Genomic DNA, 25493 nt, shown 5'->3' with positions numbered 1-25493 from the left:
GCGATAGCTTGCAGCCGGCGGAGCTCGGGCTCCAGACCCTGCTAGCTGCCGCACACGCACCGCATTGCAGAGATGACACTGGAAATAAACTACATCTCCCAGCAGCCCTTGCTGCCGGGAGCTGTACTTTACTTTCAGTTTCATCTCTGCAGCGTGCTGTGATCAGCACAGCAGAGCCACATCAAGAGGGGACAAATTACTACCCCCCCCCCCCCCACCCACTAGTACCTTTAAACAAGTCTGCAGCCACTGCTGCAGTGAACAAGAAATGCAGAGGTCCGAAAAGGGGGCGGGGCTAAACGGCACTGTACACACAGTGCCATGCCAGCCAGCAACAGCATGGGGGAGAGGAGGGGAGAACAGTAGCACAGCCTAAACTGTGAGTACTGTATAACTCAGGGAAGGAGCACTGTATGTGTGTGACTGCTATATGTGTGTATGAATGTGTGCATGTATGTGATTGTATGTGAATAGGTGTGTGACTACATATCTGCATACCTCCCAACTGTCCCGATTTTCGCGGGACAGTCCCTTTTTTGGGGACTGTCCCGCTGTCCCACCCGCGGGCCACAGTGTCCCGCGGTGGGGGGGGGCAGTTGGGAGGCTCTGTCAATCGCTGCTCTGCTTATCTATTCAGTGGAGTCAGAGGGAGAGGGAGCATGCCAGCGGCTCACAGAGAGCTGGACATGCCCCCTCAGGGATGAAAACAGGGGCGTGGCTAGCGATCGCGGGTCCTCCCGCGAAGCCACGCCCCTTTTTCATAGGCCACATCCCCTTTTCGGGAGCGCGCGCGGCGAAGCCGCGCGAGTGTCCCGCTCCACAAGAAAAGAAAGTTGGGAGGTATGCATCTGTATGGGTGTGGTATGCGTGACCGGGCATACCGACGCTGGTATCCCGGGAGCGGATTGCTGTCGGGGGGAAGGGGGAAGGTGGCGAGAGCAGCAAGCCCCTTTGCGGGCTCGCTGCGCTCGCCACGCTGGGGTGGGAGTGGTCCCTGTTGGTCGGCATGCCGACCGTCGGGATTGTGAGGGGGCGGGATATAGGGGGAGGTACTGTGACCGGCGGTCACATAACTACATCCCATCTGTATGTGTGCTTGTGTGTCACTGTATATATATGTGTCACTATACATGTTTGTACCGGTGTGTGATTATATGTATGTATTATATGTATGTATGTATGTATGTATGTGAGTGAGTGAATGTATGTGTGCGTGACAGTATGTATTTTGTATTGGTGTGTGATTTTATGTATGTATTAATATATGGGTTATTATTTTATTTCTCCTTCATCCGTAGCCCAAATAAATAAAAAATGAAAATAAAAAGTATGAAAATGCCGAGCTATCCCCTTTGCCCTTATGAAGTTGATATATATATATGAATGCGAGGGGGCGCTAAGTTAATGGCTCGCCCCGGGTGCCAAAACTCCTAGTTTCGGCCCTGATTACAGCAAGTACAAAAAGACACAGACCCCCCCCCAAATACTAGAGAACACAATAAGCATAATCCAGGGTTGGTGCAGACATTTGGGGTAATAAAGTCCATGGGTTATGTAGTACACGCATGAACGGTACCAGGGAGGAAGTCGTCTTGGGTGCACTACGTAGAATTAACCTGGGTGGAATAGGTAATGCCTAGAATAGATGATACAAAATGGGGTGGTTTAAGCATCCTAACACTCAGAATGACAAATACAAGAGTTTTTGCTGTTATTTCTGCCAAGTTACAATTTGAATTCAAATTACGATAAAGTCCATGTGTAAAAAATGCTACTCATTGATTTGTTTAATGTGCAGGCGGACAAGTCCTCCTGAAAGGAATACCTCTATGGATACCTCTATGGCTGTTGCAGTTTGTTGTTCTTTACATTCAATCAGTGCTCTACCAAGAGCATCTCTCAGAACTTTGTAGCTGTTGCCGCACACCAAGAACTGGTCACTTTGACTTGTCCGATTGTTCTGTAACAACAAATGCACATTCATGAGACTTTTGGACCAAATGAACAAAATAAAACATCAAATAGTTAATGTAAAAATTTTTGTGCATTACAGTACCTTTTTTTCCACATACTTTTAGGAAACATCCATTCTGACCATCTTGAACGGTGTCAATGCCATGCAGATTTGCCCATTTGTGAATTAACTAAACTCTGTACCAGTCATGACTAACTGGACAATAACCCCCCCCCCCCCCTTCTTTTTAGCTCTGTGAAACAAATGTTGTTAAAATTACTGTATTATGACAGGAGGTCCAGTCTACCAGCTATTGAAAGTAGGGTAGTGAAATTTTATCAAAAAAATAAGAATTTACTTACCGATAATTCTATTTCTCATAGTCCGTAGTGGATGCTGGGGACTCCGAAAGGACCATGGGGAATAGCGGCTCCGCAGGAGACTGGGCACAAAAGTAAAAGCTTTAGGACTACCTGGTGTGCACTGGCTCCTCCCCCTATGACCCTCCTCCAAGCCTCAGTTAGGATACTGTGCCCGGACGAGCGTACACAATAAGGAAGGATTTTGAATCCCGGGTAAGACTCTTACCAGCCACACCAATCACACCGTACAACTTGTGATCTGAACCCAGTTAACAGCATGATAACAGAAGGAGCCTCTGAAAAGATGGCTCACAACAACAATAACCCGATTTTTGTAACAATAACTATGTACAAGTAATGCAGACAATCCGCACTTGGGATGGGCGCCCAGCATCCACTACGGACTATGAGAAATAGAATTATCGGTAAGTAAATTCTTATTTTCTCTAACGTCCTAGTGGATGCTGGGGACTCCGAAAGGACCATGGGGATTATACCAAAGCTCCCAAACGGGCGGGAGAGTGCGGATGACTCTGCAGCACCGAATGAGAGAACTCCAGGTCCTCCTCAGCCAGGGTATCAAATTTGTAGAATTTAGCAAACGTGTTTGCCCCTGACCAAGTAGCTGCTCGGCAAAGTTGTAAAGCCGAGACCCCTCGGGCAGCCGCCCAAGATGAGCCCACTTTCCTTGTGGAATGGGCTTTTACAGATTTTGGCTGTGGCAGGCCTGCCACAGAATGTGCAAGCTGAATTGTACTACAAATCCAACGAGCAATAGTCTGCTTAGAAGCAGGAGCACCCAGCTTGTTGGGTGCATACAGGATAAACAGCGAGTCAGATTTTCTGACTCCAGCCGTCCTGGAAACATATATTTTCAGGGCCCTGACTACGTCCAGTAACTTGGAATCCTCCAAGTCCCTAGTAGCCGCAGGCACCACAATAGGCTGGTTTAAGTGAAATGCTGAAACCACCTTAGGGAGAAATTGAGGACGAGTCCTCAATTCTGCCCTGTCCGTATGAAAAATTAGGTAAGGGCTTTTATAGGATAAAGCCGCCAATTCTGAAACACGCCTGGCTGAAGCCAGGGCTAACAGCATTACCACTTTCCATGTGAGATATTTTAAGTCCACAGTGGTGAGTGGTTCAAACCAATGTGATTTTAGGAACCCCAAAACTACATTGAGATCCCAAGGTGCCACTGGAGGCACAAAAGGAGGCTGTATATGCAGTACTCCCTTGACAAACGTCTGAACTTCAGGAACAGAAGCTAGTTCTTTTTGGAAGAATATTGACAGGGCCGAAATTTGAACCTTAATGGACCCTAATTTGAGGCCCATAGACAGTCCTGTTTGCAGGAAATGCAGGAATCGACCCAGTTGAAATTCCTCTGTAGGGGCCTTCCTGGCCTCGCACCACGCAACATATTTTCGCCAAATACAGTGATAATGTTGTACGGTCACATCCTTCCTGGCTTTGATCAGGGTAGGGATGACTTCATCCGGAATGCCTTTTTCCTTCAGGATCCAGCGTTCAACCGCCATGCCGTCAAACGCAGCCGCGGTAAGTCTTGAAACAGACATGGTCCCTGCTGGAGCAGGTCCTTTCTTAGAGGTAGAGGCCACGGGTCTTCCGTGAGCATCTCTTGAATTTCCGGGTACCAAGTCCTTCTTGGCCAATCCGGAGCCACGAGTATAGTCTTTACTCCTCTCCTTCTTATGATTCTCAGTACTTTTGGTATGAGAGGAAGAGGAGGGAACACATACACTGACTGGTACACCCACGGTGTTACCAGAGCGTCCACAGCTATTGCCTGAGGGTCCCTTGACCTGGCGCAATATCTGTCCAGTTTTTTGTTGAGGCGGGACGCCATCATGTCCACCTTTGGTTTTTCCCAACGGTTCACAATCATGTGGAAGACTTCTGGGTGAAGTCCCCACTCCCCCGGGTGAAGATCGTGTCTGCTGAGGAAGTCTGCTTCCCAGTTGTCCACTCCCGGAATGAACACTGCTGACAGTGCTATCACATGATTTTCCGCCCAGCGAAGAATCCTTGCCACTTCCGTCATTGCCCTCCTGCTTCTTGTGCCGCCCTGTCTGTTTACGTGGGCGACTGCCGTGATGTTGTCCGACTGGATCAACACCGGCTGACCCTGAAGCAGAGGTCTTGCCTGACTTAGGGCATTGTAAATGGCCCTGAGTTCCAGGATATTTATGTGAAGTGACGTTTCCATGCTTGACCACAAGCCCTGGAAATTTCTTCCCTGTGTGACTGCTCCCCAGCCCCTCAGGCTGGCATCCGTGGTCACCAGGACCCAATCCTGAATGCCGAATCTGCGGCCCTCTAGGAGATGAGCACTCTGTAACCACCACAGGAGAGACACCCTTGTCCTTGGAGACAGGGTTATCCGCTGATGCATTTGAAGATGCGATCCGGACCATTTGTCCAGCAGATCCCACTGAAAAGTTCTTGCGTGGAATCTGCCGAATGGAATCGCTTCGTAAGAAGCCACCATCTTTCCCAGGACCCTTGTGCATTGATGTACTGACACTTGGCCTGGTCTTAGGAGGTTCCTGACTAGGTCGGATAACTCCCTGGCTTTCTCTTCCGGGAGAAACACCTTTTTCTGTACTGTGTCCAGAATCATTCCTAGGAACAGCAGACGTGTCGTCGGAATCAGCTGCGATTTTGGAATATTTAGAATCCATCCGTGCTGTCGTAGTACTACTTGAGATAGTGCTACTCCGACCTCTAACTGTTCTCTGGACCTTGCCCTTATCAGGAGATCGTCCAAGTAAGGGATAATTAAGACGCCTTTTCTTCGAAGAAGAATCATCATTTCGGCCATTACCTTGGTAAAGACCCGGGGTGCCGTGGACAATCCAAACGGCAGCGTCTGAAACTGATAGTGACAGTTCTGTACCACAAACCTGAGATACCCTTGGTGAGAAGGGCAAATTGGGACATGGAGGTCCTTGATGTCCAGAGACACCATATAGTCCCTTTCTTCCAGGTTCGCTATCACTGCTCTGAGTGACTCCATCTTGAACTTGAACCTTTTTATGTAAGTGTTCAAGGATTTCAGATTTAAAATGGGTCTCACCGAGCCGTCCGGCTTCGGTACCACAAACAGCGTGGAATAATACCCCTTTCCCTGTTGTAGGAGGGGTACCTTGATTATCACTTGCTGGGAATACAGCTTGTGAATGGCTTCCAATACCGCCTCCCTGTCGGGGGGAGACGTTGGTAAAGCAGACTTCAGGAACCGGCGAGGGGGAGACGTCTCGAATTCCAATTTGTACCCCTGAGATACTACCTGCAGGATCCAGGGGTCCACTTGCGAGTGAGCCCACTGCGCGCTGAAATTCTTGAGACGGGCCCCCACCGTCTTGCCTGAGTCCGCTTGTAAGGCCCCAGCGTCATGCTGAGGACTTGGCAGAAGCGGGGGAGGGCTTCTGTTCGTGGGAAGAGGCTGTCTGCTGCAGTCTTTTTCCCCTTCCTCTGCCCCGGGGCAGATATGAGTGGCCTTTTGCCCGCTTGCCCTTATGGGGACGAAAGGACTGAGCCTGAAAAGACGGTATCTTTTTCTGCTGTGAGGTGACTTGGGGTAAAAAGGTGGATTTCCCAGCCGTTGCCGTGGCCACCAGGTCCGATAGACCGACCCCAAATAACTCCTCCCCTTTATACGGCAATACTTCCATATGCCGTTTGGAATCCGCATCACCTGACCACTGTCGCGTCCATAACCCTCTTCTGGCAGAAATGGACATCGCACTTACTCTTGATGCCAGAGTGCAAATATCCCTCTGTGCATCACGCATATATAGAAATGCATCCTTTAAATGCTCTATAGTCAATAATATATTGTCCCTGTCCAGGGTATCAATATTTTCAGTCAGGGAATCCGACCAAGCCACCCCAGCACTGCACATCCAGGCTGAGGCGATTGCTGGTCGCAGTATAATACCAGTATGTGTGTATATACTTTTTAGGATATTTTCCAGCTTCCTATCAGCTGGTTCCTTGAGGGCGGCCGTATCAGGAGACGGTAACGCCACTTGTTTTGATAAGCGTGTGAGCGCCTTATCCACTCTAGGGGGTGTTTCCCAACGCGCCCTAACCTCTGGCGGGAAAGGGTATAATGCCAATAATTTTTTAGAAATTAGCAGTTTTTTATCGGGGGAAACCCACGCTTCATCACACACCTCATTTAATTCATCTGATTCAGGAAAAACTACGGGTAGTTTTTTCACACCCCACATAATACCCTTTTTTGTGGTACTTGTAGTATCAGAAATGTTCAAAACCTCCTTCATTGCCGTGATCATGTAACGTGTGGCCCTACTGGAAAATACGTTTGTTTCCTCACCGTCGACACTGGAGTCAGTGTCCGTGTCAGTGTCTGTATCGACCTGAGGTAACGGGCGTTTTATAGCCCCTGACGGTGTTTGAGACGCCTGTACAGGTATTAACTGATTTGCCGGCTGTCTCATGTCGTCAACAGTCTTTTGTAAAGTGCCGACACTATCACGTAATTCTTTCCATAAGACCATCCAGTCAGGTGTCGACTCCCTAGGGGGTGACATCACTAACACAGGCAATTGCTCCGCCTCCACACCATTTTCCTCCTCATACATGTCGACACAACGTACCGACACACAGCACACACACAGGGAATGCTCTGATAGAGGACAGGACCCCACTAGCCCTTTGGGGAGACAGAGGGAGAGTTTGCCAGCACACACCAGAGCGCTATATATATACAGGGATAACCTTATATAAGTGTTTTTCCCTAATATAGCTGCTGTATATATTAATATGCCAATTTAGTGCCCCCCCTCTCTTGTTTTACCCTGTTTCTGTAGTGCAGGAACTGCAGGGGAGAGTCAGGGAGCCTTCCTCCAACGGAGCTGTGAGGAAAAAATGGCGCCAGTATGCTGAGGAGATAGGCTCCGCCCCTTTTTCGGCGGCCTTTCTCCCGCTTTTTTATATAAAAATAGGCAGGGGTTAAATACATCCATATAGCCCAGGAGCTATATGTGATGTATTTTTTGCCAAAAAAGGTGTTTTTATTGCGTCTCAGGGCGCCCCCCCCCCCAGCGCCCTGCACCCTCAGTGACCGGAGTGTGAAGTGGGCTGAGAGCAATGGCGCACAGCTGCGGGGCTGTGCGCTACCTTAGTGAAGACAGGACGTCTTCTGCCGCCGATTTTCCGGACCTCTTCAGTCTTCTGGCTCTGTAAGGGGGACGGCGGCGCGGCTCCGGGACCCATCCATGGCTGGGCCTGTGATCGTCCCTCTGGAGCTAATGTCCAGTAGCCTAAGAAGCCCAATCCACTCTGCACGCAGGTGAGTTCGCTTCTTCTCCCCTTAGTCCCTCGATGCAGTGAGCCTGTTGCCAGCAGGTCTCACTGAAAATAAAAAAACCTATTTAAACTTTTACTCTAAGCAGCTCAGGAGAGCCACCTAGATTGCACCCTTCTCGTTCGGGCACAAAATCTTAACTGAGGCTTGGAGGAGGGTCATAGGGGGAGGAGCCAGTGCACACCAGGTAGTCCTAAAGCTTTTACTTTTGTGCCCAGTCTCCTGCGGAGCCGCTATTCCCCATGGTCCTTTCGGAGTCCCCAGCATCCACTAGGACGTTAGAGAAATTAGGTTTATTTCTTTTATAGATAAACAGGATTCCCAACAATAAACCTATATGTATATACAAGTTATTTGAAACAACCAACTGGTCCACAAATTTAAATTTCATATTTACACTGCTATGCTGAACCAGAGGCACTAGCTTAGCAATACTACTTAGTATTAGCCAGGCATGCCCTTGTTCCAGCCAGTGCCTACTTGTGGTCTTCCTCAAACTGCCTTCTTCTTTCATAAAGCAATGCACGACGGTGGAAATCTGGGTGTTGGTTATGTGAAATGACCAAAGTGGATATTTGCCCTGCATTCAGGACATTTTGGGCTTCATAAAATACAGACCCGAAGAGTTTGCTTGTACAGTACCTTGTATTTGGTGTTTTTTTCATCACTCATCATTATGACCACTAGGGGGCAAGAAACAAAAATAAGATTTATTAGGCCATCTACTGTACTAAAGGTCCATTTTGCAGAATTAGTGATATAATTCACAATTTGTTTTAATTTGCAAGTTAATTATCAAATTACCAAATCTATTAAAGGCAACTCAACCTACATGTTACCAGCCTTACAAACATCCTTTAATATATATAAATCTTTTTAATTGGCAAAAAAAAAGTCCCCTGCCTTCAGATACTCAGGATGGGTTAAAAAAATTATGGGAACAATCCCACCTCCCTGCTACATTACATTTTCAGTATTGCCAGATTCGGAGTTTTATTCATTCCTAGACAAAATCCAAACTTCTCCGCCACCCTACCCCCTTCAAAAGATTGTGTCTTTTTTCAGTTGGCTGCAAAGGTAATATCTCTGCCATCTATCACATGATACTGGCCCTGGCTTTCTGTCTCCAGGTTCATCATGAGATTGCTTGGGAAGCTGATCTGGGGGCGCCACTGGACTCCGAAGATTGGTATGCCATAAGAATACACACTGCCCAGGCTTCTATTAGTATAAGGAGATGTCATATAATGCAATGTTCCCTTTACAAGCTAACCTTTATTGGAGGCAATGTGGGGATATGATGATCAGGCCCTGTCACTCACAACCAGGGTCGGACTGGCCCACAGGTGTACAGGGGAAATCACCGGTAGGCCCCACTGCCTGAGGGCCCACTCCTTTCTGTAGGGATCAGGTTCCAGACTGTACACTTGTATTTTACATGGTAGATATGTTGCATTACACTGCACTAAACTATTGTGTATTTCAAGCCTCTGTGGAGGTTGGCCACACCCCCTTTGTAGGCTGGCCACACTCCTAAGTATGGGCCCCTATCACTGCATTCCCCCGGTGGGCCCATCATGCCCTAGTCCAACACTGCTCACAACTGCCCTGATTTCTTGGCTGGGGTTTGAAGTGACCATGGAATATATTACTAGCACCCAGAACAGTACAGTCCCTACATTTCACAAGATCTGAGGCCCCTAGTTTCAGTTTATAAATTCTCCGCTTACAGGAACGCGCTGATTTGCCCATCAACCCCCTTACCTGCTTGGCACTTAGCCTCTTCTGATTCTTTTTATGACCTTTATTTTTCCCTTCCACGACCCTTGCTTCCTTCCCACTCCCCTTCTGATTTTACTCATTCCATCTTCTCTCCCCATTTCTTGCTCCTTTTTCTTCTTTCCTGTTTTCTTCTTCACCCTCCTTTCTCTTTCAATGTACTCATGATGACAACTATTACGGGCAGCATTTTGCCTCCATGTTGTTCACTTAACAATATTGCCCTAGCGGCAGTCGGTCATGTGACTGACGCCGGAATCCTAACACCACTGCTGTTACTATTATTATTACTTTGGTTATTATGTGTACCATGCTTCATATTACTGTTTCATTCTGTATATTGCTTTATATGGTTTTTATTGCAGGTGTTTTTGTGTGTTTTTTTTTCTTATGTGGCCATCACAGTTTTTACTACCATGTTATCTGCTTGTGATTTAGATCTCTGTATTTTATTGTTCTATTTGTTATTGTTAAAAATAAACAGAAATAATAAAAAGAAAAGAAAACTTTTGTGAATGTAGAAGCATTGAAATATGTATTGGCCCATTCATTTAAATGTGTTGCCAGGTGTGCTAATATCTCCATTGAAACGAATGAGCACATTGACATTAATGTGACAAGCATCTTCTACAGCGTTTTCCAGGACTGGCCAATTGGTTAGTAGTTATTGAATGGTCCGATACCTGGAAACTCTTCTGTAGTGAATGTTTCTTATTATTTTTTACATGTCCAAAAAGCTCCCTAACAAAATAGTTGTATTTATTTCCCTCATTTATATATATATATATATATATATATATATATAGCAACACCAATAAGAGCGGCACTGAGAGACTTGCAAGGTTTGGTGAACAAAACGTGCCTTTTAATCTTTCAACGTTTCGGTGACGCAGCCCCTTCGTCAGGATAACCAAACAGTGCAAAATACAGTGTATAAATACCTTCAGTGAGATGAGGTCCGCACCGCCACCTCCAGCCACGCTGCCCGGGTCCCGGTCCTGACGTCACTCCGCCCACAGGAAATTACGCGGCTCCGGTCCGTCCGGCTGGCGCACTGGGGCTGGGGAAACAGTAACCATGGGAACAGATACACAATGTGAATACAACTTACTTAAATAAAGTGCTTAGCGGCAAGCATGTACACCCAATATATACTATTGCAACAAGTGTATATCGTATAGACTTATCCCATAATGTCTAAAATAAGTGAATAAAAAAAGTAACAATGAATAATAAAATCTGCTACATTCCGTCACTCTACTGGGGCCAACAGGGGGATATTAAGATACTTTCTAACAACAATTATACCCACTTATCATGTTTTATAATACTCAAAGTCCCATGTACACCTGAACAGTATTTACTTATAGTGATCAGAGTAAGCTATTCATAAATCCCACTCCTCTCTATTGAGATCTATATAATTCAAAACGTGGTATAAGTGCTGCCAGCACCTTACCAGGAACTATTATAAGAAGCATTTTAGACTAAGGGCTTCATTAAGACCCCTGGGTCGTTCTAAAACGTTGTTGCAGGCGGAATCTAAATGGATATACACACTTAACACCCAATGGCCTAGGGGTCTTAATGAAGCCCTTAGTCTAAAATGCTTCTTATAATAGTTCCTGGTAAGGTGCTGGCAGCACTTATACCACGTTTTGAATTATATAGATCTCAATAGAGAGGAGTGGGATTTATGAATAGCTTACTCTGATCACTATAAGTAAATACTGTTCAGGTGTACATGGGACTTTGAGTATTATAAAACATGATAAGTGGGTATAATTGTTGTTAGAAAGTATCTTAATATCCCCCTGTTGGCCCCAGTAGAGTGACGGAATGTAGCAGATTTTATTATTCATTGTTACTTTTTTTATTCACTTATTTTAGACATTATGGGATAAGTCTATACGATATACACTTGTTGCAATAGTATATATTGGGTGTACATGCTTGCCGCTAAGCACTTTATTTGAGTAAGTTGTATTCACATTGTGTATCTGTTCCCATGGTTACTGTTTCCCCAGCCCCAGTGCGCCAGCCGGACGGACCGGAGCCGCGTCGTTTCCAGACCCTCCAACATGACCCGCCCCACTAGGTACAAAATGCTCTGTTCCTGGACTTCCCTCTTAATTTATGATTTCCATCACCTGTGTTGAACTAGTTAAATGATAAGAAAGCTGTTTCTTCACAGGTGATTGCAATAATAAATTAAGAGGGAAGTCCAGAAACAGAGCATTTTGTACCTAGAGGGGCGGGTCATGTTGGAGGGTATGTGTACATAGGGTTAGTGTGTATATATAACTTTAGTTATTCATTGTCCATTGTTCTATTATATATCACTATCAATCAGATAGCTAGTTTGAGTACAGTAAGTAGTCCAACAAACAGAGTTAGGTTAAATAATGAAATATCTACTATAGTTCCATACCCTCCAACATGACCCGCCCCACTAGGTACAAAATGCTCTGTTTCTGGACTTCCCTCTTAATTTATTATTGCCATCACCTATGAAGAAACAGCTTTCGTATCATTTAAACTAGTTCAACACAGGTGACGGAAATCATAAATTAAGAGGGAAGTCCAGAAACAGAGCATTTTGTACCTAGTGGGACGGGTCATGTTGGAGGCTCTGCATTTCCTGTGGGCGGAGTGACGTCAGGACCGGGACCCGGGCAGCGTGGCTGGAGGCGGCGGTGCGGACCTCATCTCACTGAAGGTATTTATACACTGTATTTTGCACTGTCTGGTTATCCTGACGAAGGGGCTGCGTCACCGAAACGTTGAAAGATTAAAAGGCACGTTTTGTTCACCATACCTTATAATTCTCTCAGTGCCGCTCTTATTGGTGTTGCTGTACATTGGACTCATGTCCACGAGGAGAGGGCACGGGAGCAGGTTGTCGATACGCTGGGGAGCGTGAGGAGTGCCGGGTCATACCGCATTGTATATATATATATATATATATATATATATATATATACAGAAATTCTAAATTTGTTAACATAATGGGGCTGATTCTGAGTCCAAAAGATCTCAGACAGTTGTACTAATAATGAGTCAAGCTGACTCATTACAGTACACCGCAGGTGGCCACGGGAAGGAGGAGGTGCTCCAACCTTAGAGGAGGGGGTCCCTCCCCTTCGTATTTTCTACCTTTCGCTCTAGACTAGAGTGACTCTATTCTTCTATATACTCAGACTCCCCCCTATAACTGTCCAAGGCCTCGCCCCTAACTCCTTTCCAGTCTAAAGGGCCCCATACACTAGAACGATAATGCCAGATTTAATCAAATTTCTCTGACGTCCTAGTGGATGCTGGGAACTCCGTAAGGACCATGGGGAATAGCGGGCTCCGAAGGAGGCTGGGCACTCTAGAAAGATTTATGACTACCTGGTGTGCACTGGCTCCTCCCACTATGACCCTCCTCCAAGCCTCAGTTAGATTTTGTGCCCGGCCGAGGTTGGATGCACACTAGGGGCTCTCCTGAGCCTTTAGAAAGAAAGTATAGAAATTAGTTTTTTTATTTTCAGTGAGACCTGCTGGCAACAGGCTCACTGCAGCGAGGGACTAAGGGGAGAAGAAGCGAACCTGCCTGCTTGCAGCCAGCTTGGGCTTCTTAGGCTACTGGACACCATTAGCTCCAGAGGGATCGACCGCATTGGTGTTCGGTCCCGGAGCCGCGCCGCCGTCCCCCTTACAGAGCCAGAAGCAAGAAGAGGTCCGGAAAATCGGCGGCAGAAGACATCAGTCTTCACCAAGGTAGCGCACAGCACTGCAGCTGTGCGCCATTGCTCCTCACACACACTTCACACTCCGGTCACTGAGGGTGCAGGGCGCTGGGGGGGGGCGCCCTGAGAAGCAATAATAACACCTTGGCTGGCAAAAATACCACAATATATAGCCCCAGAGGCTATATATGTGGAAAATACCCCTGCCAGAATATAGGAAAAAGCGGGAGAATAGTCCGCGGAAAAGGGGCGGAGCTATCTCCCTCAGCACACTGGCGCCATTTCTCCTTCACAGATCCGCTGGAAGGAAGCTCCCTGGCTCTCCCCTGCAGTCTACACTACAGAAAAGGGTAAAAAAGAGAGGGGGGGCACTAAATTTAGGCGCAGTATACATTTATATAGAAAAAGCAGCTATAGGGGACATAACTCAGTTAGTCCCTGCATTATATAGCGCTCTGGTGTGTGCTGGCATACTCTCACTCTGTTCCCCCAAAGGGCTTTTGTGGGTCCTGTCCTCTGTTGGAGCATTCCCTGTGTGTGTGCGGTGTGTCGGTACGGCTGTGTCGACATGTTTGATGAGGATAATGATGTGGAGACGGAGCAGATGCCTTTAGAAGGGATGTCACCCCCTGCGGGGCAGACACCTGAGTGGTTGAACTTATGGAAAGAAATGAGTGCACGTATAGACTCCTTACATAAGAAATTTGACGACATGCCAAATGTGGGACAGCCGACTTCTCAGCTCGTGCCTGTCCAGGCGTCTCACAGGTCATCAGGGGCTCTAAAACGCCCGCTACCTCAGACCGCAGACCCAGATGTCGACACTGATGCTGACACCAGTGTCGACGACGATGAGTCTAACCTGATGCCCACTAAGGCCATTCACTGCATGATTGAGGCAATGAAAGAGGTGTTACACATTTCTGATATAAATACAGGTACCACTAAAAAGGGTATTATGTTTGGGGAGAAAAAACTACCCGTAGTTTTTCCCCCATCAGATGAATTAAATGAAGTGTGTGAAGAAGCGTGGGCTTTCCCTGATAAAAAATTGGTAATTCCTAAGAAGGTACTAATGGCGTTCCCTTTCCCGCCAGAGGATAGGTCATGTTGGGAAACACCTCCTAGGGTGGATAAAGCGCTCACACGTTTGTCTAAAAAGGTGGCACTACCGTCTCCGGATACGGCCGCCCTCAAGGAACCTGCTGATAGAAAGCAGGAGGCGATCCTGAAGTCTGTATACACACACTCAGGCATTATACTTAGGCCAGCTATTGCGTCAGCATGGATGTGCAGTGCTGCCGCTGCATGGTCAGATAAACTGTCAGAAAATATTGACACATTAGACAGAGACACGATCCTGCTAACCATAGACCATATCAAAGACTCAGTCTTATATATGAGAGATGCACAGAGGGAAATCTGCCGGCTGGCATCTAAAGTAAGTGCATTGTCCATTTCTGCTAGGAGAGGCTTATGGACTCGCCAGTGGACAGGAGATGCAGATTCTAAAAGGCACATGGAAGTTTTGCCATATAAGGGTGAGGAATTATTTGGGGATGGTCTCTCGGACCTAGTTTCCACAGCAACGTCTGGGAAGTCAGCATTTTTACCCCATGTCCCCTCACAGCCTAAGAAGGCGCCGTTTGATCAGGTTCAGTCCTTTCGGACCCAGAAAAACAAGCGTGGAAAAGGCGGGTCTTTTCTGTCCAGAGGCAGAGGTAGGGGAAAAAGGCTGCAACAAACAGCAGGTTCCCAGGAGCAAAAGTCCTCCCCCGCTTCTTCCAAGTCCGCCGCATGACGGTGGGGCTCCACAGGCGGAGCCAGGTACGGTGGGGGGCCGCCTCAAGAATTTCAGCGACCAGTGGGCTCGCTCACAGGTGGATCCCTGGATCCTTCAAATAGTATCTCAGGGGTACAAACTGGAATTCGAGGCGTCTCCACCCCACCGGTTCCTAAAATCTGCCTTGCCGATTGCCCTCTCAGACAGGGAGGCGGTGCTAGCGGCAATTCACAAGCTGTATTCCCAGCAGGTGATAATCAAGGTACCCCTACTTCAACAAGGCCGGGGTTACTATTCCACACTATTTGTGGTGCCGAAACCGGACGGTTCGGTGAGACCCATTTTAAATTTGAAATCCTTGAACACATACATAAAAAAATTCAAGTTCAAGATGGAATCGCTCAGGGCGGTTATTGCAAGCCTGGACGAGGGGGATTACATGGTATCCCTGGACATCAAGGATGCTTACTTGCATGTCCCCATTTACCATCCTCACCAGGAGTACCTCAGATTTGTGGTACAGGATTGCCATTACCAATTCCAGACGCTGCCGTTTGGACTGTCCACGGCACCGAGGGTATTTACCAAGGTTATGGCGGAAATGATGATACTCCTTCGAAAAAAGAGAGTTTTAATTATCCCGTACTTGGACGATCTCCTAATAAAGGCGAGGTCCAAGGAACAGTTGTTGGTGGGAGTAGCACTATCTCAGGAAGTGCTGCACCAGCACGGCTGGATTCTGAATATCCCAAAGTCACAGCTGGTTCCGACGACACGGCTACTGTTCCTGGGTATGATTCTGGATACAGTCCAGAAAAAAGTGTTTCTCCCGGAGGAGAAAGCCAGGGAGTTGTCATCTCTAGTCAGAGACCTCCTGAAACCAAAACAGGTATCAGTGCATCACTGCACGCGGGTCCTGGGAAAGATGGTAGCTTCTTACGAAGCAATTCCTTTCGGCAGGTTCCATGCCAGAATCTTTCAGTGGGACCTGTTGGACCAATGGTCCGGATCGCATCTTCAGATGCATCGCTTAATAACCCTGTCTCCAAGAACCAGGGTGTCTCTACTGTGGTGGCTGCAGAGTGCCCATCTTCTAGAGGGCCGCAGGTTCGGCATACAGGACTGGGTCCTGGTGACCACGGATGCCAGCCTTCGAGGCTGGGGGGCAGTCACACAGGGAAGAAACTTCCAAGGACTATGGTCGAGTCAGGAGACTTCCCTTCACATAAATATTCTGGAACTAAGGGCCATTTACAATGCCCTAAGTCAAGCAAAATCCCTGCTCCTACACCAGCCGGTGCTGATCCAGTCAGACAACATCACGGCAGTCACCCATGTGAATCGACAGGGAGGCACAAGAAGCAGGATGGCGATGGCAGAAGCCACAAGAATTCTCCGATGGGCGGAGAATCATGTTCTAGCACTGTCAGCAGTGTTCATTCCGGGAGTGGACAACTGGGAAGCAGACTTCCTCAGCAGACACGACCTCCACCCGGGAGAGTGGGGACTTCACCCAGAAGTTTTCCAGATGCTGGTAAACCGTTGGGAAAAACCACAGGTGGACATGATGGCGTCCCGCCTCAACAAAAAGTTAAAAAGATATTGCGCCAGGTCAAGGGACCCTCAGGCGATAGCTGTGGACGCTCTAGTGACACCGTGGGTGTACCAGTCGGTTTATGTGTTCCCTCCTCTGCCTCTCATACCAAAGGTATTGAGAATAATAAGAAAGCGAGGAGTAAACACAATTCTCGTGGTTCCGGATTGGCCAAGACGAGCGTGGTACCCGGAACTTCAAGAGATGCTCTCAGAGGACCCGTGGCCTCTACCGCTCAGACAGGACCTGCTACAGCAGGGGCCCTGTCTGTTCCAAGACTTACCGCGGCTGCGTTTGACGGCATGGCGGTTGAACGCCGGATCCTGAAGGAAAAGGGTATTCCGGAAGAAGTCATTCCTACGCTTATTAAAGCCAGGAAAGATGTTACGGCAAAGCATTATCACCGCATATGGCGGAAATATGTTGCATGGTGCGAGGCAAAAAAGGCCCCAACAGAGGAATTTCAGCTGGGTCGATTTCTGCATTTCCTGCAAGCAGGAGTGACTATGGGCCTAAAACTAGGCTCCATTAAAGTACAGATCTCGGCTCTGTCGATTTTCTTTCAAAAAGAACTAGCTTCAGTACCTGAAGTTCAGACATTTGTGAAAGGAGTGCTGCATATTCAGCCCCCGTTTGTGCCTCCTGTGGCACCTTGGGATCTCAACGTGGTGTTGAGTTTCTTAAAATCACATTGGTTTGAGCCACTAAAAACCGTGGATCTAAAATATCTCACGTGGAAAGTGGTCATGTTATTGGCCTTGGCTTCAGCCAGGCGAGTGTCAGAATTGGCGGCTTTATCATGTAAAAGCCCTTATCTGATTTTCCATATGGATAGGGCAGAATTGAGGACTCGTCCCCAGTTTCTCCCTAAGGTGGTGTCAGCGTTTCACCTGAACCAGCCTATTGTGGTGCCTGCGGCTACTAGGGATTTGGAGGACTCCAAGTTGCTAGACGTTGTCAGGGCCCTGAAAATATATGTTTCCAGGACGGCTGGAGTCAGAAAATCTGTCTCGCTGTTTATCCTGTATGCACCCAACAAGCTGGGTGCTCCTGCTTCTAAGCAGACTATTGCTCGCTGGATTTGTAGTACAATTCAGCTTGCACATTCTGTGGCAGACCTGCCACAGCCAAAATCAGTAAATGCCCATTCCACAAGGAAGGTGGGCTCATCTTGGGCGGCTGCCCGAGGGGTCTCGGCTTTACAACTTTGCCGAGCAGCTACTTGGTCAGGGGCAAACACGTTTGCAAAATTCTACAAATTTGATACCCTGGCCGAGGAGGACCTAGAGTTCTCTCATTCGGTGCTGCAGAGTCATCCGCACTCTCCCGCCCGTTTGGGAGCTTTGGTATAATCCCCATGGTCCTTACGGAGTTCCCAGCATCCACTAGGACGTCAGAGAAAATAAGAATTTACTCACCGGTAATTCTATTTCTCGTAGTCCGTAGTGGATGCTGGGCGCCCATCCCAAGTGCGGATTGTCTGCAATACTTGTAAATAGTTATTGCTAACTAAAGGGTTATTGTTGAGCCATCTGTTGAGAGGCTCAGTTGTTTTCATACTGTCAAACTGGATATAGTATCACGAGTTGTACGGTGTGATTGGTGTGGCTGGTATGAGTCTTACCCGGGATTCAAAATCCTTCCTTATTATGTCAGCTCGTCCGGGCACAGTGTCCTAACTGAGGCTTGGAGGAGGGTCATAGTGGGAGGAGCCAGTGCACACCAGGTAGTCATAAATCTTTCTAGAGTGCCCAGCCTCCTTCGGAGCCCGCTATTCCCCATGGTCCTTACGGAGTTCCCAGCATCCACTACGGACTACGAGAAATAGAATTACCGGTGAGTAAATTCTTATTTTCGGACATTCGGGCTGATATATCGGGTGAAATTGGGCATTTTGGAGCTGTTTCCGATCCGATGCGCGTTCCTGTGAGGGTCGGATCGGCTCCCCTAGATCGTTAGTGCTGCACTCGTGATATGTCGGTTCCTGCAGGCAAAATGTACCAAATCGTATGGAATCGTATGGAACAACTCCCGGGAGAGTTCAAGGGAAATTGCCTCCGACTTCAGCCTCAGACATATCGTTGTAGTGTATGGGGCCCTTAACCCTGTCTCTCTCCTTTCCTATGCCCTGGAGCTCAGCAAGAACCACAAAGATCCTCCTTCTTGTCAGTAAGTGCCAGTGGAGGTGTGACAATACTGTAATGTTATCTAGGTGGTATATTTATGCAATGGGGCGGAGTATATTTCGGTTTTGTTTTTTTCTGAAGGGGGGTGTGGTGTGTGTTTTAAGTCCGTCTGTGGTGGGGTTGGTGTATTAATGAAGAGTGTGTGTGTGTGTGTGGGGGGGGTATTCATTTTATGTGCATGCGTGTCCGAGGTGTGTGTTCATAATATCTGTGTTATAACATATTCAGTGTGTGGCTCACTGATAGTCTCTGCATTATATTGCATTCTGAGGGCAGACTACATGGGCCACGTGGTTCTTATCTGCTGTAAAATGTTAGGTTTCTATGTTACTGTAACTCGCAGAAGGTGCGTACCAAAATTATAGGGATGTGGCTTCATGGGGAAGGGGAGTGGCCACAGAATAGTACCAATTCACTTTACACCGCACTGTAGTGTCCGTTATTAACATTACACTACACAGTAGAGCCCTTTATACACTTTACACCACACAGTAGAGCCCCTTATATATGTTACACTACACAGTAGAGACCCTTATACATGTTATGCGACAGTAGAACCACTTATACACATTACACCACAGTAGAGCCATTTATACATGATACACCACAGTAGAGCCGCTTATACACATTACATCACAGTAGAGCCGCTTATACACGTTACACCACAGTAGAGCCGCTTATACACATTACATCCCAGTAGAGCCGCTTATACATGTTACACCACTGTAGAGCCGCTTATACACGTTACACCACAGTAGATCCATTTATACATGATACACCACAGTAGAGCCGCTTGTACACGTTACATCACAGTAGAGCCGCTTATACACGTTACACCACAGTAGAGCCGCTTGTACATGATACACCACAGTAACATAGTAACATAGTAACATAGTATCTGAGGTTGAAAAAAGACAATTGTCCATCGAGTTCAACCTATTTGTGGTGTCCTATGCATGATGATTTGACTAAAATTTCTGACTGATGCTGCTGTCAGCCATTGCATTTTATCCCTATTTATAGTAACTATAATGCATGACTATGCACCATACCCCTGGATATCCTTATCCAATAGGAATTTATCTAACCCATTCTTAAAGGTGTTGACAGATTCCGCCATTACAACTCCCTCGGGCAGGGAATTCCAAACACGTATTGTCCTTACCGTGAAAAAGCCTTTACGCCGTATTGTGCGGAATCTCCTTTCCTCTAACCTGAGCGAGTGTCCACGAGTCCTCTGTGTTGATCTAACCAAAAACAGGTCCCGCGCAAGCTCTGTGTATTGTCCCCTTATATATTTGTAGATGTTGATCATATCCCCTCTTAGTCTCCGCTTTTCCAATGTAAACATGCCTAGTCTTTCAAGCCTTTCCTTGTATTCCATCGTCTCCATGCCCTTAATTAGTTTGGTCGCCCTCCTCTGTACCTTTTCAAGCTCCAGGATATCCTTTTTGTAGTATGGTGCCCAGAACTGTACACAGTATTCAAGGTGTGGCCTCACTAGTGATTTATATAACGGGAGTATAATACTCTCGTCCCTAGCATCAATACCCCGTTTTATGCATGCTAATATCTTATTAGCCTTCTTTGCTGCAGTCCTACTTTGGGTACTACTGCTTAGCTTGCTATCTATGAGGACACCTAAATCCTTTTCCAGTACAGAATCCCCTAATTTTACCCCATTTAGTAGGTAGGTGTAATTTTTGTTCTTGTTACCACAGTGCATTACCTTACACTTGTCTGTGTTGAAGTGCATTCTCCATTTGGCTGCCCATGCTTCTAATTTAACTAAGTCGTTCTGAAGAGACTCGGCATCCTCCTCTGTATTTATAGCCTTACACAATTTGGTATCATCTGCAAAAATTGACACCATGCTCTCTAGACCTTCTGTTAGGTCGTTAATGAAAATATTGAACAATAGCGGTCCTAATACTGAGCCTTGCGGCACACCACTTAGCACTTCAGTCCAAGTTGAAAAAGATCCATTAACCACAACGCGCTGCTTCCTATTATCTAACCAGTTTTTGACCCAAGTGCATATTGTGCTTCCTAGCCCTGATTCTTGTAGCTTGTATATAAGTCTCATGTGTGGTACAGTATCGAACGCTTTGGCAAAGTCTAAAAAGATTACATCCACGTCTTTACCCTGATCTAGGTTTGCGCTTACTGTTTCATAAAAGCCAAGTAAGTTGGTTTGACAGGATCTGTCCTTCATAAACCCATGTTGATTCCTTTTAATGACCTTATTGGTTTCAAGGAACTTCTGAATACTATCTCTTAGAATACCTTCCAATACTTTCCCCACTATAGATGTAAGACTAACTGGTCTATAATTACCTGGTTCAGCTTTACTTCCCTTTTTGAATATAGGCACTACTTCCGCTATACGCCAGTCTTTGGGAACCATACCTGATATAACTGAATCCTCAAAGATCAAAGATAGCGGTTTTGCCAGTTCAGAGTGAAGCTCCATTAGAACCCTTGGATGAATACCATCGGGCCCTGGTGATTTATTAATCTTTAAATGTTTTAATCGGTCACAGACTACTTCCTCGCTTAAATAAGTACCTATCAGTGTGATATTGTCATTATTGAGATTGTGTGTCAGTCCCTGAATTGGGTCCTCTCTAGTGAATACTGTTGAAAAAAACTCATTTAGTGTGTCCGCTATGTCATTATCATTTTTGCTTAAGACTCCCAACTTGTCTTTCAAAGGGCCTATACTCTCCTTTTTTAATCTCTTGCTATTAATGTATTTAAAGAATTTTTTGGGATTCGCTTTGCTTTCCTTTGCTACTAGTTTTTCAGTTTCTACTTTAGCCGCTCTTATTTCCTTTTTGCAATTTTTGTTACATTCCTTATAGTGCTGAAATGACTCTGCTTCCCCGTCAGAGTTTGTATTTTTTAAATGCTCGCCTTTTCTTGCCCATAAGTTCCTTAATCTTTTTGTTAAGCCACATCGGTTTATGATTTTTATTCCCTTTTTTGCTACTCATAGGAATATATTTGAGTGTATTTTTAGCTAGCAGGAATTTTAGTACCTCCCATTTCTCCGTAGTATTTTTTCCTAAAAACAAACCCTTCCCATTCAATATCCCTGAAAAATACCCTCATCTTTTCAAAATTTGCTTTGCTAAAGTTTAAAGTCCTAGTTGAGCCAGTATAGGGCTGTTTGTAGAAACTGATATTGAATGTGACCATATTGTGGTCGCTGTTAACTATGGGTTCCCCTACTATAATACCCGATACCAAATCCTGATTGTTTGTTAATACCAGGTCTAAGATTGCATTGTACCTAGTTGGTTCCTCAATTAGTTGGACTAGGTAGTTATCATTTAGTGTGTTTAAAAACATACTGCCCCTAGCAGTATCACATGAATCGTTTTTCCAGTTTATCTCTGGATAGTTAAAATCTCCCATCACTACTATGTCTCCTACTCCTGCTGCTTTTTCAATTTGCTTTAGTAACAATTCATCATCAGATGCGTTGATACCAGGCGGCCTATAGCATACACCCAATACTAACTTTTTTGTTCCTTTTTCCCCGCATGCAATTTCTACCCATAATGTCTCAACAGTGTCTACAGTCCCCTCCTGAATATCTTCCCATATATTAGGTTTTAAAAATGGCTTTACGTACAGACACACCCCTCCACCCTTTTTATTTAGTCTGTCTCTCCTAAACAGTGTATAGCCCTCTAGATTGACTGTCCAATCATGAGATTCATCCCACCAAGTTTCAGTAATGCCTATAATATCATACTGTTTGCTTGCTGCAAGTATTTCTAGTTCACCCTTTTTACCAGTAATGCTTCTGGCGTTTACATACATACAACTAAGATAAGTATTTTCCCTTGCGTTAGGGACATCTTTCACCTTATGTGGCAAGGATGACCTGTAATCGTCATTGGTTAGTGCTTTGGTAAAATCCCTTTTAGTACCCATGTTAGTAACCTTACTGCCTGCTCTTACCCTCCCCCCAACTTCTCCCCCATTTCGTTTACTACCGCCATCCCCACTATTCTCACTGCATGACCCGTAGTTTCTAGCTAAACCCTCCCCCCAGGCTCCTAGTTTAAAATCTCCTCCAACCTTCTAACCATCCTTCCCCCCAGCATCGCTGCCCCCTCCTCAGTCAGGTGCAATCCGTCACGACAAAAGAGATGGCGCCTGACTGAGAAGTCCGCCCAGTGTTCCAGGAACACAAACCCCTCTTTCCTGCACCAATCCCTAAGCCACACATTTACCTCCCTAATCTCCCTCTGCCTCCCTGGACTAGCGCGTGGCACGGGTAATAATTCCGAGAATATTACCTTAGATGTCCTTGCCTTCAGTTTCTTTCCTAAGTCCCTATAGTCTTTCTTAAGGACATCCCACCTTCCGCTAACTTTGTCATTGGTGCCAACGTGCACCAAGACCGCCGGGTCTTTGCCAGCCCTTCCCAACAATCTATCTACCCGGTCCGCGATGTGCCGTACCCGAGCACCCGGGAGACAACAGACTGTACGGCGATCACGGTCCCGGTAGCAGATTGCCCTATCTGCCTTCCTGATGATAGAATCCCCTACCACCACCATTTGACTAGGTACCTCTCTATCTTTTATCCCAACCGCGCCAGAGGGACCGCACCTCTGGATGCTAGAGGGAGTAGTCTCCTCCGGCACCGTCATTTCTTCACTATCATCCTCCGATTCCTCGTCCAATCGGGCAAATTTGTTCGGGTTTGATAGTTCGGAGATGTCGTGCCTCCCCCTCTTTTTCTTCCTTCTAACTGTGACCCAACTGGCTACCTGATCATCATTCTCTTCTACCAGTGACCCCTCCCGCAACTCCTCCACCGTTCTGTCTAAACTACGCTCGAGATTGTGAATCTCCCTCAGTCGCGTAACGGTTTGCTCTAGATCAGTTACCTGGGCTTCCAGGGCAACCGTTCGCACACACCTCGTGCAGATGTATTCACACTGGGCCGGTAGCTCCAGGTGTGCATACATCTTGCATGACATGCACTGAGTGAGGTCCTCAATCACAGCCCCTCCCATATTGTTTGCAAGGTCTAACTCCCTGTTACACTCAAAGAAAAAGCAGCAAAAATAAAAAATAGAAGACAAGCAATCTCACTTATACAATAATTAAGCTGGCTTATACTTATCTATCTTTGTGCGGTTCTTGGTCCTTCACTTTTATGCAGCCGTAGTACTCTCTCCTGCGGCACCTATACTCCACTTAGCAGTTGCAGTTGTTCCAGCTCACTGCTCCTCCTTTTCACTCGGCTTCCAGCTCCTGCTAAGAAAAAAAAAAAATGCCCCTCACACCCGCACAATCACAGCCCCTCTGCTACTCCAAGTAAGAGACCCTCTCACTCACTCACAAGGTCAGCCCCTTGCAGCCTCACCAGAAGTTTAATGGTACTGTAAATGTGTGTTCCTGATTGTGTATTATAAAACTCACCTTTTTCTGTATTCTAACTCACCTTTTTACTGTTTCCAACTCACACTTAGAAATCCCAGCAGCACTTGGAAGAGACCAGCCCCACAGAGCAGGCTCCAAGAGTCTAGTCACTGCTTATATAGTGATAAAGCCTACTGATTTACCCTATATTAAACACTATAAAAGGTTAAGAGACACAGTACGCAATTGGCGCACGAGGTACCGTAAGGGTACGCCCTTAGCGTAGCGGACGCTGTATCGGGAGCGAGCCGCTCGAGCGACACAAACGTTCGCGAGAATACGCTGTTGGTATCAAGCACACCATAGGCTGCCGATTACCGTAATGATACGCTACCAGCGTAGCGGACGCTCGAGACCACGAGGAGATCACAAGCGGCACTGACGCTCACAGAATTAAACCTTAACAACTATATCTTAAAGAATGTACTTATACTGTAAACCTTTATGCAGTGATAATGTGTAGATGCAACGCAATGTGTATGAGCGACTGAGAAGCTCAGAGAACCCTTAGAAATATAATAAACACTCAAATACCGGTCTAAGGTTCTAACACCTTTAAGAGAGAGAATGAACGTTCAATTGCAAAAGAATATACAGTACAGTTTATACACTACCAGGCTAACATAAAGATCTAACAGAATTACTACACGTTAAAATATAATAACAACACAATTACATTTAAAGGGGAAGGAGAGAGAGAATGGCTTACAACAAATTAGGAGGTAAAATGGCTGCAGAGAACTTACGCACAAGGGGAAACAATCGCATGCGCCTTCCTGGATATCCAGCTCCCGATTATCAGTGATGAGAACCGTTGAGAAGAGTAGAGAGTAGAGCTGGCCCAGGTCGGCTTGTCTTTATATACACTTACACACAGTACAGTACAATGGTCCCTACATTCTTATTGTTCATTGGACACAGGAATCCGTCTCAGCATTATAACAAAAGGTCATAGGTTGGTTCATACAGGTGGGCTGTGACTATTTCAAACTGCTCAAATGGGAGGGAAACTCAGGTTTCCCGCCGCATGGGTAATAAACTGCAAATATAGTAAATGTCCATAAACTTCTTATAGTCATAACTATACGCACGAGCGATTAATCCGTTTCTAACCAACACCGGAATATTGCTAATTATATACCCTTCCGATGGATACTAAACACCACTGTGTAACCCCTGTCTGACCCTTCGTATCAAACAAAGAGGGATCTCTTTGTCTCTGAACATGCTACATTAACTAAACTTTCAGATTCTATCAACGGGACCATAATCTACAAAATACATTATATGACTAAAA

General features: G+C 46.3%; 1 long non-coding RNA gene across 1 annotated transcript in view; it reads left to right on the top strand.

Annotated features, from left to right (window-relative positions):
* Positions 1 to 264: 264 nt before the first annotated feature.
* LOC134935657 (uncharacterized) overlaps positions 265 to 25493 on the top strand; it is a 42247-nt gene continuing 17018 nt past the window's right edge. Inside the window, exon 1 of the long non-coding RNA XR_010180318.1 lies at positions 265 to 379. This is a non-coding gene — a long non-coding RNA (uncharacterized LOC134935657). The remainder of the gene's footprint in view (positions 380 to 25493) is intronic.

This window comes from Pseudophryne corroboree, chromosome 6 (assembly GCF_028390025.1).
Source record: "Pseudophryne corroboree isolate aPseCor3 chromosome 6, aPseCor3.hap2, whole genome shotgun sequence".
Classification (NCBI taxonomy): Eukaryota; Metazoa; Chordata; class Amphibia; order Anura; family Myobatrachidae; genus Pseudophryne; species Pseudophryne corroboree.
This window is presented reverse-complemented; position numbering and strand designations above follow the sequence as displayed.